The sequence below is a fragment of the Zonotrichia leucophrys genome, chromosome 1A (genome assembly GCF_028769735.1).
Source record: "Zonotrichia leucophrys gambelii isolate GWCS_2022_RI chromosome 1A, RI_Zleu_2.0, whole genome shotgun sequence".
Classification (NCBI taxonomy): domain Eukaryota; kingdom Metazoa; phylum Chordata; class Aves; order Passeriformes; family Passerellidae; genus Zonotrichia; species Zonotrichia leucophrys.
This window is the reverse complement of record NC_088170.1, coordinates 14,919,594-14,944,477: the sequence shown is the minus strand read 5'-3', so window position 1 is coordinate 14,944,477 and position 24,884 is coordinate 14,919,594. Positions and strand designations below refer to the sequence as shown.

Here is a 24,884-nt window from a genome sequence, read left to right as displayed (position 1 = left end):
TTACACAGTTCTGTGTGAGGGACTTGATGAGAGTCAAGGCAAGCAAGATGAAATGAATTAGCAGTGGCAATGTATAATTATTACATATTGAATATTCTCTATTTCTGGAGATTAGTCTTAATTTATCACACCCAACTTTACCATAAAATCAATGGAAATATAGGGATTTTTAATTGCAATTGTACAGCTTTTCCCTGCTGCCTGTGGTGCCAGACTTTTGTACTCCACACGCTTTTTAATGCTCCCAAATGTGTGAAAGGAAATCTGCAATGTTTAAGCAGAGCTGCCAGTTTTGGGAAGAAGTGACATAGTCTGTACTCTCTAAGTGTCTAATTATTTCTTGCATTCCTCTCTCCCCTCATTGCCCAGTTTTCTCTTGCAAAACCAAGTCTTTCAAATGCCTCTTTCATTTTGCCTGTTCCTTTGGCTATCACTAGGCAGATTCAGATGTAGATGTCAGCTGTCCCTGTTCTTTCTGAGCCTGATCCCAGTGTCTTTTGTGCAATTTCCTCTTATCCATATTTCTGGGTATTCCCCAAACCCTTTCAGCATTACTCACTCTTAAATATGAATCATGGAGTTATCATCTAATTTCTCAGTGCTGACATCAGACCTGCCCTGTGCAAAAATAACCAGTGTAAGCAGAGGAAGCCAACCCCATCTTCACCTCCTCCTCAAAGAAAACTGTGGTTAGGCCTGGGCAGACAAATTCTTTTTTAATGTCATAAAGAGAATTGCACAGGGGAAATTTTTTTATTTTTAATATTATTCAAATTATGAATTGTAACATTGTAATGATTATTATTCAATCATGACAATTATTATTATTCTTGATTATTATTCATATTTATTCTAATAGCATTCTGGGTGCATAACACCACTGCATCACATGGGAAAAATAATTTGCTTTTGTAACTGACCTTTGCCAAACCTCCTTAAAAGAATTACATAGACCCACCATAATTTAACCTCATCTCAGGACTACAGGGGAGGAAAAAAGGCAACACTTTTAATGTAGGACTTGAAACAAGCAAGAAGATTTGCTTGTTTTAGTTGCTCCTTCTACCTTGCTTTGGCTGCTGATAAAGGGAGACAGAGTTAAGGGAGGGAATTCCCATCAGAGGCAATGTGCTCCATAGGTCTGTAAGGGCTCTGCTTTTCAGGAGTGGCTAAAGGAGGTGTATTCCCAAATCCCCCATGTGACCTCCACCATCTTGGGGGTGTATGGTGGGTGGAAAAGCTCTTTCTGAACAGAATTTCTCCCCCGTGCCTCCTCTGGAGTCCCATTGGTTTTACACTGAGGAATGTGATGAATCAGTGCAAACAAATATGTGAATAAACAAGCTTGGATATGCTTTGCAAGTGCTTCTCTGGCTTGCTACTCTTATGAGTCATTGTTCAATGCCATGGACTAAAGAACAGTAAAAATAGCACAATGAATGGCCTCGTGTGCGTGTTTCCCATCTTTTTTTGGGCTGTGATCTCACTGCCTGCAAAGTTATTCAACTATGGCATGCAGATATTAAAAAAAATAAAAATAGTAGTAAATACATAATGGTCATAACCAGAACAAAGCTACAGGGGGATGTGGGACATTTTGACAGGAAGCCTGAGTTTGCTTATCACCCATCAAATTGTATTTTCTGTGATAAACCTGACAGACATGATCAACCTCCAGTTTCTGCAGACTTTCCCACAGTGAGAAAGAAGGATGAAATAATGAAATAATATTTCCTCCTTTCTATTTGCATTAATTCCTACCACTGAGCACCTTCTACTGTCTTTGTCCTTCATTTGACCACTGGAAGGTAGCCTATGTCATTTGCTGAAGAAACAGGAGGCAAAATAGGAGTAGGAGCTTATTTCACGGATTTTATACCTATTCCTGCATCCACTATGTCAACTCTATTGTTGCACCTCCCCTTGGTGTGAGCTTCAGGTCTCTGGTGCTCTCCTGGCTCCATATTCCTGGATTTCCTGGCAGTCAGCCTCTGAGGCAGCACTCACTTGTGCCTTGTCTTGCTGAGCACCACAGCATCTAATTGTGCTGAGAATCAAAGTTTAATTTCAGAAGTTTGATTTAAGGTATATAAATGAGACATAAAACCTCCTGGCCATTGATTAGCTTTCATAAGTAATTGTGGGTGATTATTGCAATCTCCTGGGGGTTCTGCATTGAGTCCTAGCCCTGTTTGTATTGATTAGGTCACCAACTGGAATGACACCTGATCTACAGCCCCTCTCTTCCAGAACAGCATTAAAACACTTGGGGAAAGCAGGGTGTAGGGAGCTCACATTGCCTCTGTTCAGAGATAGCTACTGCACTATCTAAATGTATTTATCTAAAGCTTGCTTCAGACTGACTATTTGAGAAGAAAAGCAGGAGGGGCAGAAAGGACTGTGCTTGCACTAGATGTGCCCCATCTATATTTGGGTTTAGAATCACTGGCAGTTTTTATACCCATTTTGCAAAACCAGAAGCATCTTGGACTGGGATTTTTGAATTTTTTAGGCATATCTTTTTGTGTTTCACCGTAGTGCTTGATATCAGTTTAATTTCTGTGTGAATGTTGCCTCTAGACCTATTTCTACACCTCAGTTTGAATCCGAGTAACATTTCCAAAAGCACCTGAGACGTGTAGACTGATGTGTGCTCACTTTGCAAATGACTGGAGCAGTTTAAAAGCTTAGCATTACCTTGCTGCCCTGCTTAGTGTCTGTCCATACAACAGAGCTGCTGGGCCAGGAAGGGTGGTCCAGCATCTTCAGAGAGGGTTCAGAAACTTAAATTAAATTGTTGATCTCTTGATCTAATGGTGCTCATGTGGACTTCTTGCCTGACTCCAGCTGCTGGCATGGCAATGCCTTGGGTAGGGACAACCTGCTGATCTCCCAGCTGTTCATAAATCAGGTCAGCACCTCTGGGGAAAGAATATCCTCCCTGTTACCATGTGTATATTACATCTGATCCGATGTGCTGGTGGATGGGAGGGTGTTACAGAATGTGGCAGAATCCAGGCCTGTGTGTCCCTCCCTAAGGCAGCTCCTTTGAGAACACTGCTGTAAATGAATGGAACCCTTCAGGAAGGGGTGCCTGTGCTGCAGAGCTCACACTCTATACTCTTCCTTCCTCTTTTAGGTGTTGAACTTCAGTATAAATAATTGAAAACTGCATTTTTAAGTGTCAGTAGAACAAAGACTCTGTAAGCTGCTTAATTGTCAGAAATAAGTAGTTGAGCTTTTTGCCTTTTTTGGAAAAAAACTCACGAAAATGTTGGGTTTTCTCTTAGACAATTGTACTAGTTCATGATTTAAAATCATAGAAGTAGCTCTCTGGCCTTTTGTTTTGCAGGGTTAATGTTTCTGCATTCAACTTTAGATATTAAATGTAAGCTGTCCTCTCCCCTTCGTTTGCAGGAACACCACCAAATATACATATGAAAGAAAATTTGGTGGACATAAAAATGTATTTTATTCCTGTAAGATGTGGTCCCAGATATGGCCTCTGCTGGCTCTGGTCATTTTGTGCCAGAAGAACTGAATCTTTTCATGTGGAGCTGTTGACAAAACTCCAGTGAGTTTGTCAAAAGCAGTCGTGCCAGTTTATTATTGTATTCATCTACCAGGCAAGCTGAAGCCAGTGGGAGCTGCAGCTCTTTTTCTGCTGGAGTAAATGGCCTCAATGGGTTTTAGAAGCCAGGAGGCTTTGGGAGCCACTACAGTGTCCCAGCATTGCAGCTCATTGAATCACAGACATTCTCAACTTAAACTGCATTCTATTCTATAGCCTCATCTTTTCAAGATGATTTGACTTATTTGCATTTGCAAATTAGGCAGCCTTCAGATAAACAGCATTTGTAGGTGGAAAAAAAAAAAAGAGGAGGAAAAAGAGAATAATTTTGAAAATGTGTTACTTGCTGAATGTATCATACCTCAAAAGAATGCTTCTTTTAAATGGGAGAGTGGGATCTGAATTCCTTTATTTGTGTTACTACTCACATTTTGGGTTAGTGGCACTGCAGGCATTTTGAAGAATTACATTTAATTTTTCCCTGTTTCTGCTGTCAGATTTATTTGTGCTGATGTATAAAAATACCTGTGCACTGGCCTGTTTTTCTCTGTTGTCAACAGGGAAAACTCAGTGTGCCTGCAAGGAGAGAGGGGGTCAGAAACACCACAGGAGAACATGCACGATCAGTGCTGTTTGTACTGAATTTTTTTAAAAATCACTTATCTATTTTAGCTGATAAAGGACACTTTTGCAGGGTCCTGCATTAAAAACTCACTCCTTAGGAAACCAGCTCACAGGGAGGGACTGGAGGTGCAGGGAGGAAGAATGTTTGGTTATCTCCAGCAGTGCCAGCCTGGTTGTGGACCAGCACTTCTGGTATGGTCAAAAACCTGCTGTTATGGCTTTGTCATGGGAGTTAAATAATGAGTGAAAACTCAAACACAAGTGGGACAAACCCCTCAGTTTTGGAGATGCTTTGTGTGAAAGTGGTGATCAGCTGCAGAACCAAAGCTTCCAGGAACTCACTGCAGCACAGGATTCAAGCTTTGCTCTCGCCCTGAATCATCTAAGCCAGTAATTGCAGTGGCAGGAGCAGCAGAGCTTTCAGATATGCAAGACTAAACACTGGACGTGGTCAGAACCTGAAAGTGTGGTAATTTCTCATTAGACCCACGCACTGACATTTTACAAAAGAGAGAAAAATCTACAGAAAAACAAATGAGCACAGTTTCACTTTTCCCCCTCTAGGCTTCAAGCTGAGATAATTAAGCAGAGGGACACCAGGAGGCATGTGATGGTGATGGTGTTGTTTGTTCTAGCCAGGTGTTGTCAGCCACAGCGCTCAGAGCCTCGGGCCATCACTGTTGTGTTGATATTGCTGCAAATTTCTGGGGCTGTGACAGGCAGCATCAACCAGAACATTCTGAATTAGCATCTTTGGGGGACCCCTTTTCCCTCCTGTGATGCGCATTGCTCTGGGCTGAAAGGACAATGCTGCTGGACAGCCCCCTGATATTCTGCTGGATTTTCGATCACATCCATTTGTTACCAATGCACAAACCTGGGAGAACTGGGTATATGAAATGTGTGACTTATTTTTAAGGGGATTTTTTTTCCTGAAAGTAACAGGCTCTGGAGATTTGCTCCAGCTTTGGACTGTCACCTGCTTGTGTCACCGTCAGAAGCCTGTTGAGAGCCACTGTGCTTGGGCCAGTTGTGAGGCACCTACAGGGGTCTGTGCCTGGGTGGTTTCAGGCAGAATGCATTGCCCTTGTTGAGCTGGACAAGAACTTTAAACTCAAATTCGTGTATCAAGGACAGGTAATTCAGAAGGCAGCCCTCCTGACACCCTACAAAGTGCAGGTCCTGATCTAGTGAAAGGCAGGAGCAGTTTAATCTGCTGCAGGGGCAGTGAGCACAGGCCTAACTACATTGCAGTCATGATTTTGCCCTCTCTTTAATATGCATAATTGTTAACTCACCATGATGCAAATAAAGGATCTCCAGAGACCTAAAGGTACTTCTGTCCCAGGTGATAGTTCAGTGAGCAGTGGTGCTCACTACTCTCTGGTACTTACTCTTTTTTGTTTCAAACCTTGGTTATTTTTCCTTTGTTTGTTTGTTCTTCACATCACAAACAAATCTAATGGCAGGATGCCCAGGCTGTAAAAACACATGGTTGTTAACACATTTCATCCAAAAGATTGTAGTCTCTCAGCAGCTCATATTTATCAAATTTTAAGATTATGGTTTGTTGTTATCCAGTTTTCTTTCAGAAATATTAAGCCCCAAATCCTGATTGATAAATTATTTTGGAACTTATATCATCTGCCCTTCTCACATACATCATCTCTCCTCTAAAGGAGCATCTGATGCTGTAAAATATTTTTTGTAGCTACTGATTAAAACAGCATCAACCAAACCAATAAAACTCGAGTAGCTTGTTCATTACTCTGAACTTCAAATGACCAACTTCTGCTCTGGAATTTGCCCTTTACACAGTGTATGGGACATAGGGGGTTTGTCCTTCTTATTTCAATTAACACCTTCCTATGGATGTGATCTTAAGAAAAGCAAACCAGCATGAAAATCTTAACTGCCTGCAAACTGTTTGACATCCTTCCCTATTGACATTGCTATTCATTAAAAACAAATAAAAAAGAGTGCAAGAGAAGAGAGCTGTTTGATAAATGAAACTGTTAGAGCTCTGAGGATGATTCATCGCACCTTACTTAGGTACAATATTCATGGGACTGATCGGGATCCTTTTTGTAAACAACAGCAACTAGATTTTCTAGTTGTTTTGAATACAGGTGAAATGAATTTCACTAAAGACTTCAGTACATCTGGAAGTTAAATTCCATGCTCACTTAGCTCTTTGAATCAAATTCTACATCATGAAGATATCAGGATCAAGGTTTTCTCCCTGATTAGTTTTATTTCTATATTTAAAATTATGAATAAAACAGATTTTTAGAAATTTAGTGGAAGGTTCTAGCAGATCTTGGATTGGCAAGGACTAGGTAAATGACCAAAGATATGTTGTAAGTTAATATGTAAAATGAGTCAACAGTTTTATCATGTGGTTCATGTCTCCAGGTGTGTGGAGTTTTGTGTGAGGATAGATCCATAAATATAAATATTAATTTTAGGTTATTCATTCCTATTCCTTCTCTTTCTCTTTTACCTGGAGTTATATTAGAAGATAAATATTAGAATGTTAATTTGGTGTCTTAGCATATTGTTTTGGTTTTAATGGAGTAGATGGTCTTGTTTAGAATAATATGTGCTAATGCTCTCAGTGTTACTTAACAGGAATAAAAACATAATTCCTACGACCACTCTAATTTTAGTGATTGGTGGCTGTTCAAAGTGCCCAGCTGACATCCCAAGGAGCCTTTGTGCTTATTTGAGAGCAGGAGCAATTGACATGGGTGCAGCAGGGCATTCCATACCCTGGGAGCAGCTACACTGAGGTGGGAAGGGAGCACAGAGGAACATGTGAGAGAAACATCAGCAGGCACCCTGATGTTTGGGATGTTTGTAAGGTTTTTTAGGAGTTAGGAGAATAAAACTGCATAGACCTTTTCCCTGACTGTGATTCTGGAAGATGTTTCTCCCCACACGCTTCCCACTCCCTTCTCAGAATCAATTCCTCTGTGGAAAGGCCACATTTATGAGCAGTTTCAGTCCCACTGCCAGGTAATGGTTATAATTCTTGCTGGGAAGCACAGAGAGTGCTGCAGTATAGCAGAGACCACAGTGTGGCAACTGTGGACTTTTCAGAAACATCTCCTGTCTGTGGCAGCAGGGCAGCTGCTGCTGCTGCACGGCTCAATTCCCACAGCAGGCAAATGTCTGCAGTAGTCCTGGAGGGGGCAAGGGAAAATGTCTCCTCTGGTTCTGAACTTCCTTGGAAGGAGAAAAGGGTTCTTTTGTTTTCTGGGTGGTTTGGGTTTTTTGGTTTTGGGTGGGGTTTTTTTTGTTGTTTTTTTTTGGGGGGGGGAGTTGTTTTTATTTTTTGATATATTTTGTTTTGTTTTGTTGTTTTGGGTTTTTTTGCTGTTGTTGTTGATGTTGTTGTTGATGTTGTTGTTGTCTATCACAAATTTGCTGCTGCTTTATTTAATATGTTTGAGCAACAACCCTGTTTGTACTTTGCAGTCGCACCAGAGATAGCAGTGAGCAGAATTCAATGCCTTGTATTAAGGATGATGGCCAATGAATATTTATGATAGACCTAGGGAGCCAGTAATAAAAATGAAATCGGCATGATGCCACTAGATCCAAATCTTTGATCTCTGTTTTAAGAGAAAATACAATAAAGCAGGGGATAATGGACTCATTATAATGGAATGGTTAGTTATGGTTACTTAGGGCAGCGTGAATAGGTGGCATTACATAAACTGCTCTAGTCCAAGATTTACGATCCAGAAATGTGTTTCAGGCACTGAGTTTCTACAGAAAACATCAGTCTATGATATTGTTCTGGTTCAGTCGGTCCAAGCACAAAGAATTAAAGATACATCCCTTTCAGATCCAGGATGGGGCATGCTCTTGCCTTACCAGGGGCAGCAAAAGCCCCAAGACCCAGCAAGGCCCTTCTCCTCAACCTCTTTCTGTGCTTCTGCTCCTCATCCATCACCCTGTGAGCAGGCAGAGGGAGGGCTGGGCATTGTACAGGGGTGGAAATTAGATTCCACTCTCTGCCCAGGCTGTCTTAGCAGCCACCAGCTGTGAGGGGACACTTGGGGTCGCCAGGAGGGAGGGGACAGCTGCCGCTTTGGCATCAGCAGGAGCACGCAGGGGTGGCGGCTGGAGATGTGTGCCACAGCTGGGTGCACCCACCTCCACCAGGAGCAGGGAGAGTCTCCTGCAGAGTGCTGAGACAGCTCCTGGGAAGCCTAATGAAGGAGCTGCTATTTGACAGGGATGGGGAGCAGGAGCAAGTGAGCTATTTTTCTTTTTAATGGTTGCAATTACTTGCTTAACACCCCTGCCACACCAAGCAAGACACAGAGGAGGGCTGATTCCAGGCTGTGGATGAAAGCTGATCCCAAGGTCTCTGTCTAGCCAGGCAGGAGGAGGAAATGGAAACTCGCTGTTTTCTGATTTGTTTCAAACTGATGTAATTTCTAAGGGACTTCATCACTAATGACATGTGGCAAGGGATTAGTCTGTAATGTGGCCCATCTCCCCCTTTTCAAGAAAAAGAAAATATATGCTACATTGAACTTTGGAAAACAGCTATTAAGCAACCACAGTAACTGCTTCTGATAGGCTTCTTTAGGCTTCTTTTTTTTTTTTTTTTTTTTTGGTCTGATGAGGATTTTACCCAGCATGTTTGGCCTTGGAGGAGTGCCTGGATGGTATTGCCAGCTGGAATTGTCAGAGCTGCTTTGTCTTCTGTCCCAGGAAAACAGAAGCCTGGCGGGCAGTCACTCTCGCTCTTATTTCATATCCCTGCTTAGTCAGAGTTGCCAGCCCCAAGCACTGAAAACCCTGAGTCAGGCCACAAACAAATCACGAGATTTGGCTTGAAAATCATGAGATTTTTTAATTACAAATAGTTTATTTGGGATTTCTCTGAGTCTTGAGAGTGTCTGTTATTCCAGTTCTACTGTACAAATCCCAGAGTTTGAAGTATGCTTTGCTGAATTATGCATGTGTTTATTTACTGAAATAAAGCCAGGTTCATTTATGGTTACCTGACCTCTTCAGTTTGTGGGGAAAAGAGCAGAATGCTCAGAGCTCACGTTAGGGGATGGTTTCTACTGCCAGGGTGCCAGCAAGGGGCAGTGCTGGCCCTCAGCTGGGGCACAGGGAAATGTGCTCATCAGGGTGGGCTGGTGTTGGTAACTCCAGGTACAGAGCTGTCACTGGGGGCTGGGAACAGGGCCTTGTCACTCTGAAAATTCCTTTTGGCAGACTTGTCCAAAACATTTTGTCTCCATTTACTGAGCAGTTACACCAGCAAAATCTTCTTATATTCCTTTTTCCTACAAGCCTTTTACCCTTCCCCCTGACTTACTTTTTACTACTTTTCTTCTTTCTTACAAAAACCTTTATTTTTTGACTCCTTAGCTGTCTACAGTAGCATTTGTGTCCTATTAGCCCTCCATCCAGAAGGGCTGGATACCAGTCTGCCTGTCTTTGCTGCAAAAGAAATTTAGATAACCTTAACTCTCAGGTCTTTCAGCTTTAAGACTCCTTACTGCTTCCAGAGGAACAACAAGCTTCCCTTGAACCAGGTGTTTTCTCAGCTGTGACCAGTTAGAGGTTCCCAGCTCTAAGGTTCCTCCCAGGCTGCTCTACTGGGTGCAGTTCAGCATTTTAAGAAACCAAACTCGTCTAAATATACAAATATTTGACTGTGGCTCTCTAAAAATGAAAACCTTTGCATTTAAACAAATGCTGGAAGCCCTGCACATCGTTGGGAAGTTCTGCTTTTACAGTTTTTTCAAAGGGGCTAAAAAATGTTCCTGGAGAACAGACTGTGCAGCCTGAGTATTCTTAATTTTGCAAGAAGACCCACATTAACTAGGTTGCTTTTGTGAGGCAGAGGATGTTAGCAGTGGTAATTCACTGCTAGCAATAAAGTGTGGGCTGGTCAGTAAATTCACCCAGAATGGCACAGAGGATTGTTCTGGTTTTATGTCACAGTCTTTATTAAATTTGCCCTGGTTGTTGCTGGCACTTTGTTGTAGTCATGATAATTCTCACAATAAAACCAACCATAAGGGCTTAGAAGGGGCTGTTTGAAAAATGGAAGCTGAACCATTTCTTCTTTTCCTTCATATTTAAGTATTCTCACAGCAAATAACATCATGCATGGGAAAACCTCAGATTTTATTGTTTGAGTTTGGATTTTTGTTCTGTGTGGGGACATGTTTTCATGAAGAAAAAAACCCAAACCACCCAAAACATCAGTCAGAGCAGCAAGTTTAGGAGATTACTTGGGGCTGGGGTGTGCTTATATAGAAGGGAATAATTTGTACTGCAGAAGTCTGGGCAAAGTGGTACCTCTTTGTGCCCATGCAGGGCATCAGGTGAGAGCAGTGTGTGGGCACAGGGCTGGGGGTGGCAGCTGAGCTGGCTCCTCCTGGAGTCCCAGCTGATGCTCAGCCAGGCTGCTGAGGAGGGTTTGCTGTCCCCAGTGCGGTCTGCAGGGAGCCACTTGACTTAGATGAAGCTGTTTATATAAAGATATTATTTCCATACATGCAATACTGAAAGAGCTTGTTTTAACTCAGTAGCAAATTCTAGCACACTGGGTACTCTAAATGCAGGTTTTTACTTCCCTTTTTAAAGGAAAAAAAAAGTAAAAAGAAAACCCAAGAAGTCAACTATTTGATATATACTTTAATTCATCATGTATTTAAGCTATTTTTTTAAACTATAAACAAATTGAAACTAAAGAAACAATTCCTTTGTCTCTTTAAACTATCTCTTCCCTATTTTTGCACATGCCTTTTCCTTTTTCTTTATTTTTTCCCCTGATTTTTAGCTGAAGAAAGACTTCATTTGGGAGCAGGAAAGGAAATGTTGCTGGAATAATGTTTTCTTTTGATCTGCCCCACAGTTTATGGCTTCTGTGTCTTAAGTTCAGTTCTTTGATCACTATCTGTCTGTTTTGCTGCTCAGCCCTATGCAGTGTGATGTTACCATTGAGCCAGCTGGGGCTCTGCCCCCTGCAAGAGCCATAAGGCAGTAAAATCAGAGTAAATTAAAAGAGTTCTCTCAAGCCTCTTCTGCAGGATTCTCAACTCTTCATTTCACAGCTGAAAAGTGGCTGCTTTCATGCCATTGCTGTGCCCGTCCAGCTCCATCCTCCAGCAGGGGCCTCCAGAGCCACGGGAGGTGGCACAGCAGCACCAGGCAGCTGCAGCCCTGCACAAAGGGGCTCTTTCACACACGTTCCTGCTAGGAGAGCACATGTGCAGCTAAAACAAGTTCCACTGCCCATCTGACTTGAGCAACAGCCACCCTGGGGAAGCTGTCTTTTTTTTTTTCTTTTTTTTTTCCTTCCCTGAGATTGGACAACAGATATATTGCCCTAATGCTTGTTTCTGACTCGGTGAGCGCTGTGCTTAGGCCCAGAGCTTTGGTAATTCTAGATTATTTTTTGTGCTGAGGAGGGTTGCTGAAGGACACGGGAGGGGAACTGAGGTTCCACCTGCCAGGCTACTCGAGCACAGCTCTGCCTCTTGCCCTGAGCTTGCTGCACACACAGGGAGCTGCCACCACCCCGGGCACGTGCCAGTGCAGCACAGGGCACTTTTAAAGTAGCACAAGCTCACTCCCGTTTTGGGCTCCTCTCCAGGGGACTGAGTGACTCACCTTGAGAGAAGGGCTCTCTGAAAGTGGAAGCAGGACTTTGTGTATGACAGTGCAGAACCTCGCAGGTTGGCAGGGCGCCCGTCTTCTCCTCCTAAATCAAGCAGTGTGCTCCTGGGCTTTGTGAATGAAAGATTTGTTGGGGGGAAAAAATGGGATGAAGTCTTGAAAAAAATTAATTTATTAAGCTTGGCTTACTGTGTAAACTCTTGTTCTGAAGTTGCCTTCTATTGGAAAAAAACATGCTTTTAGAAATTTGCTGCAATGTTGGCATACACGAAAGAAGCCGCGTCTTGAGTTGTACAGACTCCAGAGACTCTTCCTGCGGTGTTGGCCAACTTGATTTGCAGTGCCTGTTCTCCTGAAGGTGGATTTCTGGGTCAAGGTGGCTCCAAAAATCTGCAACCCAAGGGTGTGATCCAACAAAAGACAAAGTTTCTATGGAGCACTCTCCCCTACAGACGTGCCTGTGGCACACAGGCACTGCTGCCCAGGGTGGCTGGGGTGGCTACCAGCTTCTGAGGCAGCCAGATGGAGGCTGGTTAGGAGATCTGGGACACGTATCAACCTCACACTCCTGTGATCCATGGCTGTCATATCTGTGGAAATGTTTATATCCATCACACCGTGGGGATGCAACCCTGCAGACGGTGACACTGGGATGGAGCCCCTTGCCTGGAGGGCATGTGGCTTTGGCACGGGGAGGAGCACGTTTTATCCCCAGCAGCCACTACATACCCATTCTCAAATACCACCTGCCTTGTTTGCAGAAAATCCCTGCGGATGACACTGGAGGCATTTCAAAGCCCACCAGGACGCGCTCCTTTGTCACCAAGGCAGGGGGGTTGGACTGGCCGAGCTCCAGAGGTCCCTTACACCCTAACAATCCTGGGATTGTGCGGGTGATCAGCGTGGTGGTGACACGAGAGGGGTGCCCAGCGGTCCAGGAGGCTGATTTGGGTGGGAGCCGCGGCAGCAGGAGGGGCAGAGCTGTGCCCGGGGCTGCCCAGCGGTGCGGGCGCTGTGCCGGGGGATGCGGGCGAGTGCAAGGCGCCGGCTCCCACCTTTCTTCCCAAGCGGCCCCCGCGCTGTAATCGCCTTTGCCCGGGCAGCATTTAATGAGCTGTTTGTGCATGTGACCGCGGCGCATGTGAGCGGGGCCGCCGGGGGAGGCGCGGGCGCTGTTATGTAATGGGCGCAGTGCCGGCTCCGTGCGGCGGCCCCGGGCCCGGGGGAGCGCAGCCCCGCCGGCGGGAGCGGCTCCCGAGCTGCCCGCGGGCTGCGCGGGCACGGGGCGCGCGTCCCCGACCGCCGGCCGCGCCTTATGTAACGCGGCGGGAGCGCCGGGGGACGAGTGGAGCTCCCGCTCCTTCCCCTCGGCCACAAGAACGCAGAACGCGGGTTTATTTATTAACCTGCTGCTCTCCCGCCTTGCCGCCGCTCGGAGAAGGGGTTCCGCAGGCAACAGAGGGTCCTGCATCCCCAAACCTGCCTCCCCGGTTTGGGGATGCGGAATTTGGCAGAGGATGCTGGAGTGCAGGCACTGAGGTTTGGGTGTGCAGGTGGCCTGCGAGGAGTTCCCATAAATTATTCTGTGTGTGACTCCCCGGTGGCATTGCACGGAGGTGCCTGTGCGAAGCTGCAGATGTTCTTGCCATCAACCCCTCACCTTTTATCTAGGTCTCTGAAAAAAAAAACCCAAAAAACCAAAACCAAAAAAAACAAGGTCCTGTCGGAAAAAAACAAAAACAAAAACAAAAACAAAAAACAAAACAAAAAAACCACATGAAATTTGGAGCATTTCTGGGGCAGCTTTAAATTTCAGTAACAATTTTTATTGATAACCAGCTGAGGAGCAAATTGACATAATAGATCTGATGGATAGAAAAGCGCTTCCCCCATCCCCACCCTGCAGCATTCACCATTTCTCCAAAGTACCATTTGAAATCCCATCCTTCCTCCTCCGATGGAAGCTAATGTTCATTGTCTTGCCCTTGAAAAGAACAATAGTGCTGCCCAGGAGCTGTGAAGAAACCAAACCCTCTGAAATGTTGAGCTGTATTAAATCTCCCTTACTTTCTAAGGGCCGGAATATACTGCTTACAGGCAGTCTGATTGCATGGCAGTCAAAACATTTTCCTCTTAAACATTTCCCCTGCCACCCCTACAGTAAGAAAATAGCTGTTTATAAAGCTGTGCTTGCAACAAACTCCAGTGCTGTTTCATAAGATCAGGTGTACTGGTTGTGCATCTGGGGAATATTCAACAAATAATACCACTTTATATGATACAGATTCCATTATCCTATATTTATTGTATTACCAAGAGGAAGTTATTGTTGGAGTTGTTTTTGTATTAATAAGCATCACAAAAGGGTGTTTTGTTTTGGTGGATATAAGGTTTTTGTCTTCCCTTCTGTTGCTTTTCCTCTATTCTTTCACTTCACCTCTCTATATACAGCAGACTCATGTTTAAATATACATTGTTATGTATAGTTACATAACTCTGTCTTGCAAGTGCTGAAAAATGATCCCTGGCTTTATCTTCTATTTTTTAAAATTAACAGGTTTTGTGTATAATCTACCACAGTCAAAAGACAGAGGGAGGCATGCTGCTACTACATGAGGATAGTTTCCCACAAATCAGAACAAAAATAATAGAAATTAAACCCCAACAAATATCATATGCCGTGCTTTTGCTAGCCAGTGAGTCTTAAAACCAAAGAGTATAAATGTGTTTGCTAACGAGTGGATACTGAGTTGATTTAATGAGTTGGTGATGCAGTTGGTGACTGCTCATTATCATCAGAGAATTTCACTTGCTGCAGCAACTCAGAAAATAAATGAGTACAGCTCAGACTGGACTGTGTTGTGAGCAAAATGAGAACTTCTCCTCTCTGCAGCTTTAGCAGTCTCTGGTTTTTCTGCTTCGTGTCGGTCATGCTGAGCTGTGGTTCAGGTCCTTTAACCATCCATTGCTGATCTTTCCAAGGATGGTATGGAAGTGGTGCCAGACCCTGCCTCTCATGAGCAGAGGGAGTGCCCAGACAGGTAAACAGATTCAGAGGTCTTGACAGCTGGAGATTAACAACAGGCCTTCTCTCAGAATAAAGGGCCATTCTTCTCCCAAGGGGTGGAGAGGGAATATTAGGACTCTGGTTATCATCTAACAGACATTACAGGAGATAAAGGAGCTCCAAAGGTGTGGAAAGCTCTGACTGTAGCTTGAGCAGGTCAGGTTGCTTATGAGCAAAGGCATGCCAGGAGTCCTGCTGCACTCAGCCAGTGCTGGAAGTGTTTGACTGGTTGAATGGAATCACCTTATTCAGGTACCATTTATGGGAAGAAAACAGCAAAACTCTTCCCATTCTGTAGCCTACATTTTATGGGGCTTCATTCCTTAAATACCAATGTGCCCTCAGAGCTGTGGGTTACTAGATACTGCAGAAGCACAGCACATAAATAATGACATTTGTTTTATTTTGGAGTTGTTAGGAAATCAGTGTCCCTGTAGGGTGTAAATACAGTAGAAGAGGGTTTGTGTGTTTGTGCTTCAAGACAAAAGTTCTTTATTCTTAAAATACACAGTTGCAGAGAAAACTGTATATTCAAAAAAACCTGATTATTTTTCCCTCCTTGGTGCACAATTTTAGAATCTGGTTCTGATTGCTTGGGCTTTGCTGTTATTGCCTGATTTTTACATGGTGCTTAAACTCAGAGATGTATGCAGTGAAACTTTAAAACTCTGTTGAGTTTTGGAAATGTTCACCTGTTAAAAAAAAAAAAAAAAAAGAAAGAAAGCCAGCCTACAGAGAGTTTTAAAAATAGCCCAAGTCCTCCTGGAATTCAATTACAGATGCCTACCAGCTGCTTCCCCTGCCCAGGACCTGCATTTCTAGTTCCTCTGTTCCTCTGGATGTTCCTTGCAGGGGAACAGCCCGTGTGACATGACTGATGAACAGAGGGATTGCAGAGAGAGGTGCTGGGGTATGGCCCCCTGCCATCCCTCCCTGCCACCTGCTGCTCGGGCTGTCCTTTCATAGTCACGACCGGAGCTGTGCGATTGTTGTACAATGTGGATGCCGGCTGTGCGGCCACTGCTGCGACTGGCACTTTATTCTCATGCTATGTGCAATGACTTTTTCAAAAGCTTTTTATTTAGCCCCTGTAGCACTGTGTCTTACAAAAAAAAAAAAAAAAACATTATAAGAATCCTGTCTTCTTGGATCTGTATTCTGTCTGAGTTCACAGGCACACATTATGTCCCCCATTTGCTAAAACACCGAAGTGCAGACCCTGAGCTAAACTGCAGGCTTCATTTCCCCTGGAAATATATGCAGATTGTAGTAGATTTGCCCATAAGTGCCCATGCTGGATTCTCTCATAATATGGACCTTGCCCTTAAGGAATTGTTTCCAAACTTGTGGTGTAGGATCAAAATAAAAAAATAATAATTTTAAAAAAAGGCAAAACACAAAAACTCTGCTCACTTATTAAATTACATGGACTGCCTTTTGTTGAGTATCCTCTTTTTTTTTGGTCTGGTTGCAGATGATTCAACTGTCCAGTTGCAGGAGAACATTTCCCAGCAATGTAGTTTGGATGTAATCCTCTTTCTAGTATTGTCCTGTTTTCCCCCCATAGGCTTTGTGTGTGTGCCCATCTGTGTGTGGCAGTGACAGGAGCTTTCCACCCAGTCTGGCTGTCTGCAGGATCTCACTGGTTCTGTGCTGCCTTGCTCTCTTGGGTATGGTTTGACTCTTTGATTGGGAAGAATATGGTTTGAGGGTTTGTGGCAGAAATTCATTTACTAATTCATAGGGGAGAGAAGTGGAGGAGGAGAGGAGAGGGAAGGGAAATAATTCTTTGGTACAGAACAACAATCCTCCAAGGACGTAGTTACAGTATTTCTTGTTAAAGTACAACGTGTTTGTTTTCCAATCCTGTGGAAAATGCAGTGATTCTGTGGCTTAGGCTGTTGCCTGCTTAGCAGACAGCTCTGCTGCAGATACAGCTGTTCTGAGCTGAGCAGTCCCTGCTTGGTGTCTGGTCCCACTGATTTCACGAGACAAATCTTATTCACAGGTCTTCACATAATATGACATGGCTGCCTGAGAGCTGGAGACATGAACACCTTGTTTGATTTGAGATTTCTCAGTGATTTTTAATTTTGGTGCAGAGATCCCAGCAGAACTGATTTTAATTAAGGACCTGATCCATAGCTTTTAGATTTAATGATGGGATGTACCTGCTTATGGCGTGCAGTGCCTTGGGGATCTCAAGGCTAGCTCCAAATTAACCCATTTAATAAATCAGTTTCACAAGCAGAATTTTGCAGCTTCCCTTTCTGGTGCTGTCTTGTTTTGTTTCCTGAGGTTCCTCTCCATAGTGATGCATGGATGCACCCACAGCCTCTTATGAGCTGAGGTCAGATTTGGTGTTAAAATCAAGCAGTTCTTTGCTGTTTGATATGTAGATTTATTTTTTTCATCCTAAGATTTTAAGTTAGGATAAAGGTCAATGCTTCCAACTTCTATTTTTAAAGGAGGCTGATACCTGTGTGATATAAGTGATGAAGCTGATGCCTGAGAAGCAGAAGTGCACACAGCAAGTCACTGGAGCTGACAGATTTCCAAGGGGTGTAGCTGGTTGTGTAAGCCGCTAGCTTGGATGGTTTGATGTAATGCTGTTTCCAGACACTGTGGGGATGACATGTGCCAGTGCTGGGTGTTGCCAGACAGTAACCACAGCAATTCACCCTCAACATAATTACCACCTACAGCAAGGCTAGCAGCTTTTAAATGAGGAGGAGTGGGATTCTTTATCTAGGAAAACACCAAGGACTTTATGTCTTTCTGTAAATCCACTTAATTTCTTCATTAGAAAGGCAAGGAATAGTGACAAACCTCAGCCAACACTGTGCATAATGAAGTATTTGTTTAAATACTCCCTTTGATATTAAACTGTAGCACAGCAGAATCCAGAAAAATCAGGTGGCTTTTCTTGCAGCTCATACAGCATTAGCAGTGGTTTTGGATATGGAGCACAGCACTGTTACATGGGAGGCTTTAATGTGCATTTTGAGCACTTACTTTCCCTCTCTCTGGACAATAAAATTAATAATATTGTAAGTATAGCTCTAGCCACTTACAGGCCTCTTTTGGATGGTTGATTGCTTAAAATATGCAGCAACACTGTTAGAGGGAAAAATGCCAAGTGAAAAATTCGTATTTAATTCTTTACTTCCTTTTCTTGCCTACTTTACTAATTCATTTCATTAATAGATTAAGAAACAAGTTGTCTTGCAACTGCAGAGGTTGTTTTTGTGTGGATGTGGGGGGATTGTATCCTTCATGGAGTGCAGACATGCAAAAAAAGATGCTTGGGATTTGGTTGTTTTGCTGTGCTGGTAGGAGTAACAGATCAGGGGAATGTAAGGTGGCTTCCTTGGCACCTGATCCAAATCCCATTAAAGCCAGTAAAAAGATTTCTAATGTTATTAGAGCCATGATGGGATCACTCCAGCTGCACTTTCCTTGTGCCCTTGCTGCTAGCATTGCCTGCTCAGAGTTTCCCAGTGGGATCAGTCATAACAAGCAGGAACTTTTGCACCCTTGCTCTCTGGAAACTGGTGTTTACTGGTTTAAAGGTTTCCCAGTCATTGCACCTGCTCCTGGCCATTGCAAAACTCGTGTAGCTGTAGTAGAAATGCTGATGGGGAGAGCTGCAGGGGGACCTGAGCACCCACAGTGCTCTCACACCAAGCCAAGTGGGCCCTTGGTGCTGTGATTTAAAATCTGCCTGCCTGGTTTGCAGATAGAATCAATTAGTTTGCCATTTATGTGATCTGCATTATTCCTTCTTGTAACTGTGGGCACAAGGCCTGACATTGGAAACGTGGTCTCTTGTGGCACAGGTCTAGGGTTTCAGTCATTTGGATGAGCCCCTTTTGATTTGTGCCACGAAGGCTGAAAAATGGTTCTGTGCTGGCAACAACTCAGGGTACCTTCAGTGCAAGATTAATTCCAGTGTAGGGGAATGCACCCACTGCCAAAAAATATTTGACAGAGCATGAAAGAAGTTCCAGTTTGCTCTGCTAGGTATGTCTGCAAAATGCTGGAGGAGTACCTGCTGTTTGCTTATGAAACACTGCAGGTATGCACAGCTGTGCTCGGCTGAGTCTCAGGAGCTGAATGCCCCTCTCTGCATCCCACATCAGCTCCAACTTCTTGGTTGCTCCTCAGCCTGTAACTTGCAGCTCTCCCAGCACAGTGTTCTGCTGTCCTGCCTCATGGAAGGGTTTGGCCATCTCAGCTTTGCAATAAATGCATCTATAATCTTGTTGTTGAAGCATCCTAATTAATGTCATAAGAGCTGGCTCTTGAGCACTGCTTTTGAGCCATATGAGCTCCTGGCTGTGGAATACTTGAAATGATCATAAATCTCCTTGAGATGGATTTTTCATCCCCTGAAACATAACCCCAGCCCCACTTGCACCTGAACTTCTTTTGTGTGTAATTTAATACCAGCAGCAGGAGAAAGCATCTCAAGTGATTTCCTGTGAACCTTTGCTCGAGGTGAAGGAGGAGACAGATGCATTCACTGCCTGAAAAATGCTTGGCTGTTGGATCAATAGATCAGATAGTTTGGTGTGAGGGACTGAAATCTCTTTTGCCACTATTAGAATGGTATGAAGCAGATTTTCTTTTCTCATTGAGGCTGTCTGTGTGACAGGTGCAGTGGTAGTTAGGCCAAGAGATGGGCTTGCATTTGTAAAGCTAAAAAATCTCTGGCCTCTCTCAAGGCTGAGGGCATTCAGTAGGCACACAGCTCACTGCCCAGCAGGCACAGTCAGCATCTCCCCACAAAGACCCCATGCTCTTGGAAGGATGTGGGAATAATACATCTCATGTGAAAGCTCTGTCCTTCAATGCAATCAGTGTGGGTGATACCATAAACCCTGTGGTAGTACTTACAGAGTAACTTGTGCTGTTAAAGGGAAACATTAAAATAATTGTGGGGTTTTTGACTCTTGACTGCATTTCCCTCTGCCTGTGCTGTGTTGGCTCAAGTTTGGAGTCCTAATTTAGGTAAAACTTTAGGCAGGAGGAGAATATTGTGAGGCACACTGCTTACTTGCAGGTAGTGCACACTCCCATTATCATCAGTGCTATGCAAAGACCACAGCATCTTTCTGGAGCAGACTGTAAATTAGGGCCTGCAAGATCTGCCCATGTCCCCTCAATCCTACTTTTGTCTTTTGCCTTAGGATAGAAGATTTATATTTGCATGTCACAAAGCAGATCATAACGGTTATCTCAGAGCTCATTGTTATTTTGCAGTGTTTTTATGAGGCTGGCAGCCTAATGCTGCAAAGTTGTTTGTAATGTTAAGCTTCTACACCTAAAGCAGTGAGGTATCCATGGTAACTGTCTTGCCTGTACACAGTCCCTCGGCAGCCTTTTCACACAGGTCAGAGCACGCACATTCCCAGAAACTGACTCAATTTAGTCTGCCTTAAACATCAGGTAATTTAAAAAAGGCACTGGCTCTAATATTTTTTTTTCTTTTTTGGTAACAGAATTTGGTTTTAATTAGCCATTTGAGCATTCTGCTAGTGAAAACAAAATAAAACACCTTTGCCACTGTAAATATGTCTGTTGCTCAGACCTATTCAAATTAAACCTGAGTCTTGTGCTAAAAATGTTAAGGGCTTTGCAGCAAGCAGATTCCAAATTAAAGTTTCTACTTAACACTGCAGAACATCCTGCTGTGAGGTTTGCCATAGCATTTTTTTATCTAGGTCTTCTGTCAGTACTTGGTATACTCAGTTTCCTTTGACTTCTCTCATAGTTGAGTCCAAGATTAGACTCCAAAAATTATCCTACTTCCTTCCCCATCTCCTTGTTGATTTGCAGAATACATGTTCATCAAGATGAGTTTCTGTTCTTGTCTATAATGATTTTTTGCAGTAGTCTGAGGTACTTATCTGCATATACCAAAGCCTGAGGAAAATTCTCTGCAGAACCAGCTGCCATGCTTGGAACTTTTTCATCTGCCAGCTTGCTCCCATCTTAAAGTTTTCCTGTCTAATTTTTTTGGACATCATTTTGCTTCATCTTGGTTTGTTCTGTCAGTTCCAATGCTTTTGCTAAAGTGAATCATCAGGTGTGTTTCTGCTGGGAGTTTGGCTTGGTGACTCAAGAGTGGAGGAGAAGGAAAAGGCTCAACTTTTAAGCAGATGCTTTCTTCCCAAGTGCTCACTTGCCCTTTCCCAGTGTCCTCCAGAGCTGCTTTGTTAAACAAGAGGCAGAATTGCCAGAGTAACTGAAGGGCAAAAGCTACAAATCAAGTGTCACATGGATTGTAATGTGTCCTTGGAACAGCCAGGGGATAGGGAGGAAAAAGGCAAATTCGGAGGGGACAAGGAGGAAGAAAAAAAGATGGAGGACAGCAAAGGAGGAGAGACAAAATCCAGATCCTTTCCTGGTCTCCTGCATTCCCTTCTGCACTATATAAATCTGTCAGGCTTTTGGCTGAGTCTCAGCAGCTCATGGTGCCACAGTTAGAATGCTAATGCTTGCTTCTACTTATGAGGAGTTTTAGGCCAGAGAGGGACAGTAAGTATGTAGGTGGAGGCATCAAGTGACACTCAGTCCTTTGCAGTAAAAAAAGCCATTTCATCATCAAGTGGACCCACAGGGAGACAGAAAGGCACTAACATGTATAGGAAACCAATTTATGAAACAAAGCCTTTGCAAAGTGGTAATTAATTAAAGGAACTAAATAATGGTGACGTTCTGGTCAGTGTTATTTAGGGCTAAATGAGGGATCTGGTGTTCATAGGCTGTCATCAGAGCTGAGAAGGCTGATGCTGTGGCTGTCTCTGCCATGCAGAGACATTCTTTGGTGCCTCAGAGGATAAGGTACTTTGGACTTTGTTAGTACAAACCAGAAGAGTTTTCTGTGGGAGTGAGAAGGAGAATTTGGAGTCACCAGGAGCAAGTGAGTGTATGTCCCCAGGTCCACACCAGCAGAATGTCTCACTGGGGAAGGGAGCCTGGAGCTTCTCTCTAAAAAGCTGCCTTTTGTTCAAAAGCTGAAGTGTTTCTACCATTGTTTTTTGTATAAACCAGTAGTATTTTGCTAAGAATATTTATCAGATAGACAAAATGCAGATTTTTTTCACATTAGGATCTTGGTAACATGTTTTCTTGCTATGGGAGTTCTGTGTTTAGCCTGTTGGAGTCAGGGTTCCAGCTGATATTTTGGATCACTGTCGTGCTCTCCATGTCTCCTCATCAGAGATTTCATAAAAACTCTTTTCCTCTTGAACTTACATTGAGTTGCACTGGATTTTGGATCCAATACAAATAGACTTGGTACACTTCATGGTCTCTTTTAAACACATGTGGATTGCTAAAGAGGGTCAAACCAGAGGATTAAGAGTGTTTCTTGCTGTGTGGCCATCACCAGATGCTTCAGAAGGTCTAAGAACCCCCACTGCAGGCAGACTTCAAGTTTTCTATTCTTCCTGAAATCTTGGGATAATCCTTAACAGTAAGATCATAAATCTGTGGGCCCTAAAGCAAGAGATTTTGTCTTCTTTCCCATAGTTGTTTTTTTTAACATTTGCTATTGTAACTGGTTTTACTTGTTGTCTATAGAAATGCCCAAATCCTTTTCTGAGTCTGGCTGAATTCTTGGCCTTGGTGACTTCCCATGGCCATGTAATTATGTGTGGGCTAACAATTCCTTCTTTATCACTTTTTCATTGATCCTCTTCACATATCACTGGGGGATACTTTTTGAGTGGGAGAAGAGACAGGAATTCCCAACCTCCCATCTCCACCCCATTGAAGCTTTGCTGTGTTTTTGCCGTGTCTTTTCCGAGGTCAGCAATCCCAATCTGTAATACCAGAGTTTTTCCACAACTTTGTGTGCTCCCAGCACTTTTCTGACCCTTCTAGGAAATGACAACCTGGTGAAAACACAGCTCTTAGATGAAACTGTGTCACTGATTCAACTTAGAGCACTAATTTTGTCTGTATTATTTCTCACCCTACTCCACGTTTTCACAAGATGTTTTGCTGCGTTCGGAGCAGAGGATTTTACCAATAATGAGAATACCCTAAGCAGTCAGTTCTGTAGCCTCTGAAACTGTTGCTGGCTTTTGTTTTGTGTTCATTAAAAGCACTGACTTGGTGCCATGCCTGTGCAGTTTAATTCCCAGTTACTGGAACTGTAAAATTCTTCTTGGTTTTCATAATGCTGTTGAGCCCTGATGTTGGGATGTTGTGTGGCATTTATCAAAGAGATGTCAGGAGTGGGAATATCAGCACCCTTGAAACAGAAGAAAAAATTTGCTTTCCAGGACTTCCAGAGCAGGTTTCCTGCTGGCTCCCAGTCAATCTGTGCTGTACTTAACACCTCTAAAGAAGCCCATGACATTGTATTTCCATAGCTACATGCTGTGCATGTAGGAACATTCCAGTGATAATATATTTCTCCTTGGAAGCAATAGACATTTAGGCATTATAATGGCAACAGCTTCATAATAAATATATGCTAAAATCTGGTATGATGAAACAGCTAATGCACATGTGCTGCAGTCTTATCTGGGACATAAATAACTCCACAATTTTAGCAAATATTAAATATAAAGGGGAAATTTAATATTATGGGTGAACAGCTTGCATATTAAATTTTATATAAACATGAATCTGTCTATTAGGAGTGGGAATTTGAAAAGCTGAGACAGGCTCATGAAAATGTGACTTCATCTCCCTCTTGTCTCTACCTTTGAACAGCTGATTTAATTTCAAGCAAATTTTGGTCATTTTTTCAATTAGTTATGGAGTGGCTTCAATGTTTTAGGTTTTTTTCTGTGTAACATAGAAGATAACTTTTTCCCGATCTTGGGAAATCTGGCATTTAGAAATTGTTGTTGCTCCTGAAATAAGATGACACCTAAAAAACTATTGGGCTCTGATGTGACAGCCAAATATCTCTGACAGTTATTAAAAACAAAATGCTACTCTCTTAATACAACGTCTCAGTTTCATGCAGCAACTTTGGCTAATAGAATTGGTTTATGAACCTTCTGCTGCAGTGCTGGCCAAAGTCAGAATTATTTCCATGGCAGTCTTCAAAGGATGTTATTGGATTTATTTGTTTCAACTGATGAAATTTTAGACTCCAAGAGTGAAAAGCTAATATAGGCCTCTAATTTAAAAGAGAGGATTGTGAACTGCTTTGGAAAAAGAGAGGTTTTTCCTAGCAAAAGTTGCCTTCAAAACTCAGAATGTCTGTCTGTTGTTTGGAAGAGAAGCTCTGTCATAAAAAGTTCAGATATGCCAGGAAAGACTATCACCACGTGCCAGGAAAGCTCCTTCACCAAGTCACTGTAGGTTTGTGAATCGGTGGGTAAAGTCCAGGGTAATCCCTGAGTGAGCCTGGAGAGGAGCTTGTCCTGCTCACTAAAGAATGACAATACTGGGAGGTGGGGTAGCCTGGCCTAGCCCAGGCTCTGAGCCAGGAGCTGGTTCCCCATTCCTGGGGAATAAACCTCCCAAAGGCTTTTTTCCAGCCTCCTGAGGAGCTCAGCACCAGGGATGTGGCAGAGCCCAGCTGTTCTCTGGCAGCCCAGCCTTTGCCAGGAAAGGAACAAGGGCTCAGGTGGGGAATGATGTTGTTTTAGTCACAAGAGGATCCAGTTCTCACACTTGATCAAGGGGTCCTTTCCTTCTGGTGAGGCTTTACCTCCTAATCCTGCATTGCCATTATTTCTTAGCTACTTGGGAGTGGATTTGCTGTTTGAGGAAGAGGAGGTGTGGCTCCTTGTGGTGACAGCCAAGTGTTAGCAGATATGTCCTTGCTGAGAGTCAGCAGCAAGGACCTGACAAAAATCAACAAATCTACCAGAGGAGTTGCTTAATATTTATTCGGTATTTGCCATATCTGGCAATCAATGTCTATCCACATATTTTAGGGTTTTTTTTCCTTTTCTTTCTCTTTTTTTTTATGACCCTCTGGCT

The 24,884-nt window shown here is 43.3% G+C and overlaps 1 protein-coding gene across 7 annotated transcripts in view; it reads left to right on the top strand.

Annotated features, from left to right (window-relative positions):
• ITPR2 (inositol 1,4,5-trisphosphate receptor type 2) overlaps window positions 1–24,884 on the top strand; it is a 244,366-nt gene that overhangs the window by 131,712 nt on the left and 87,770 nt on the right. The window lies entirely within an intron of this gene.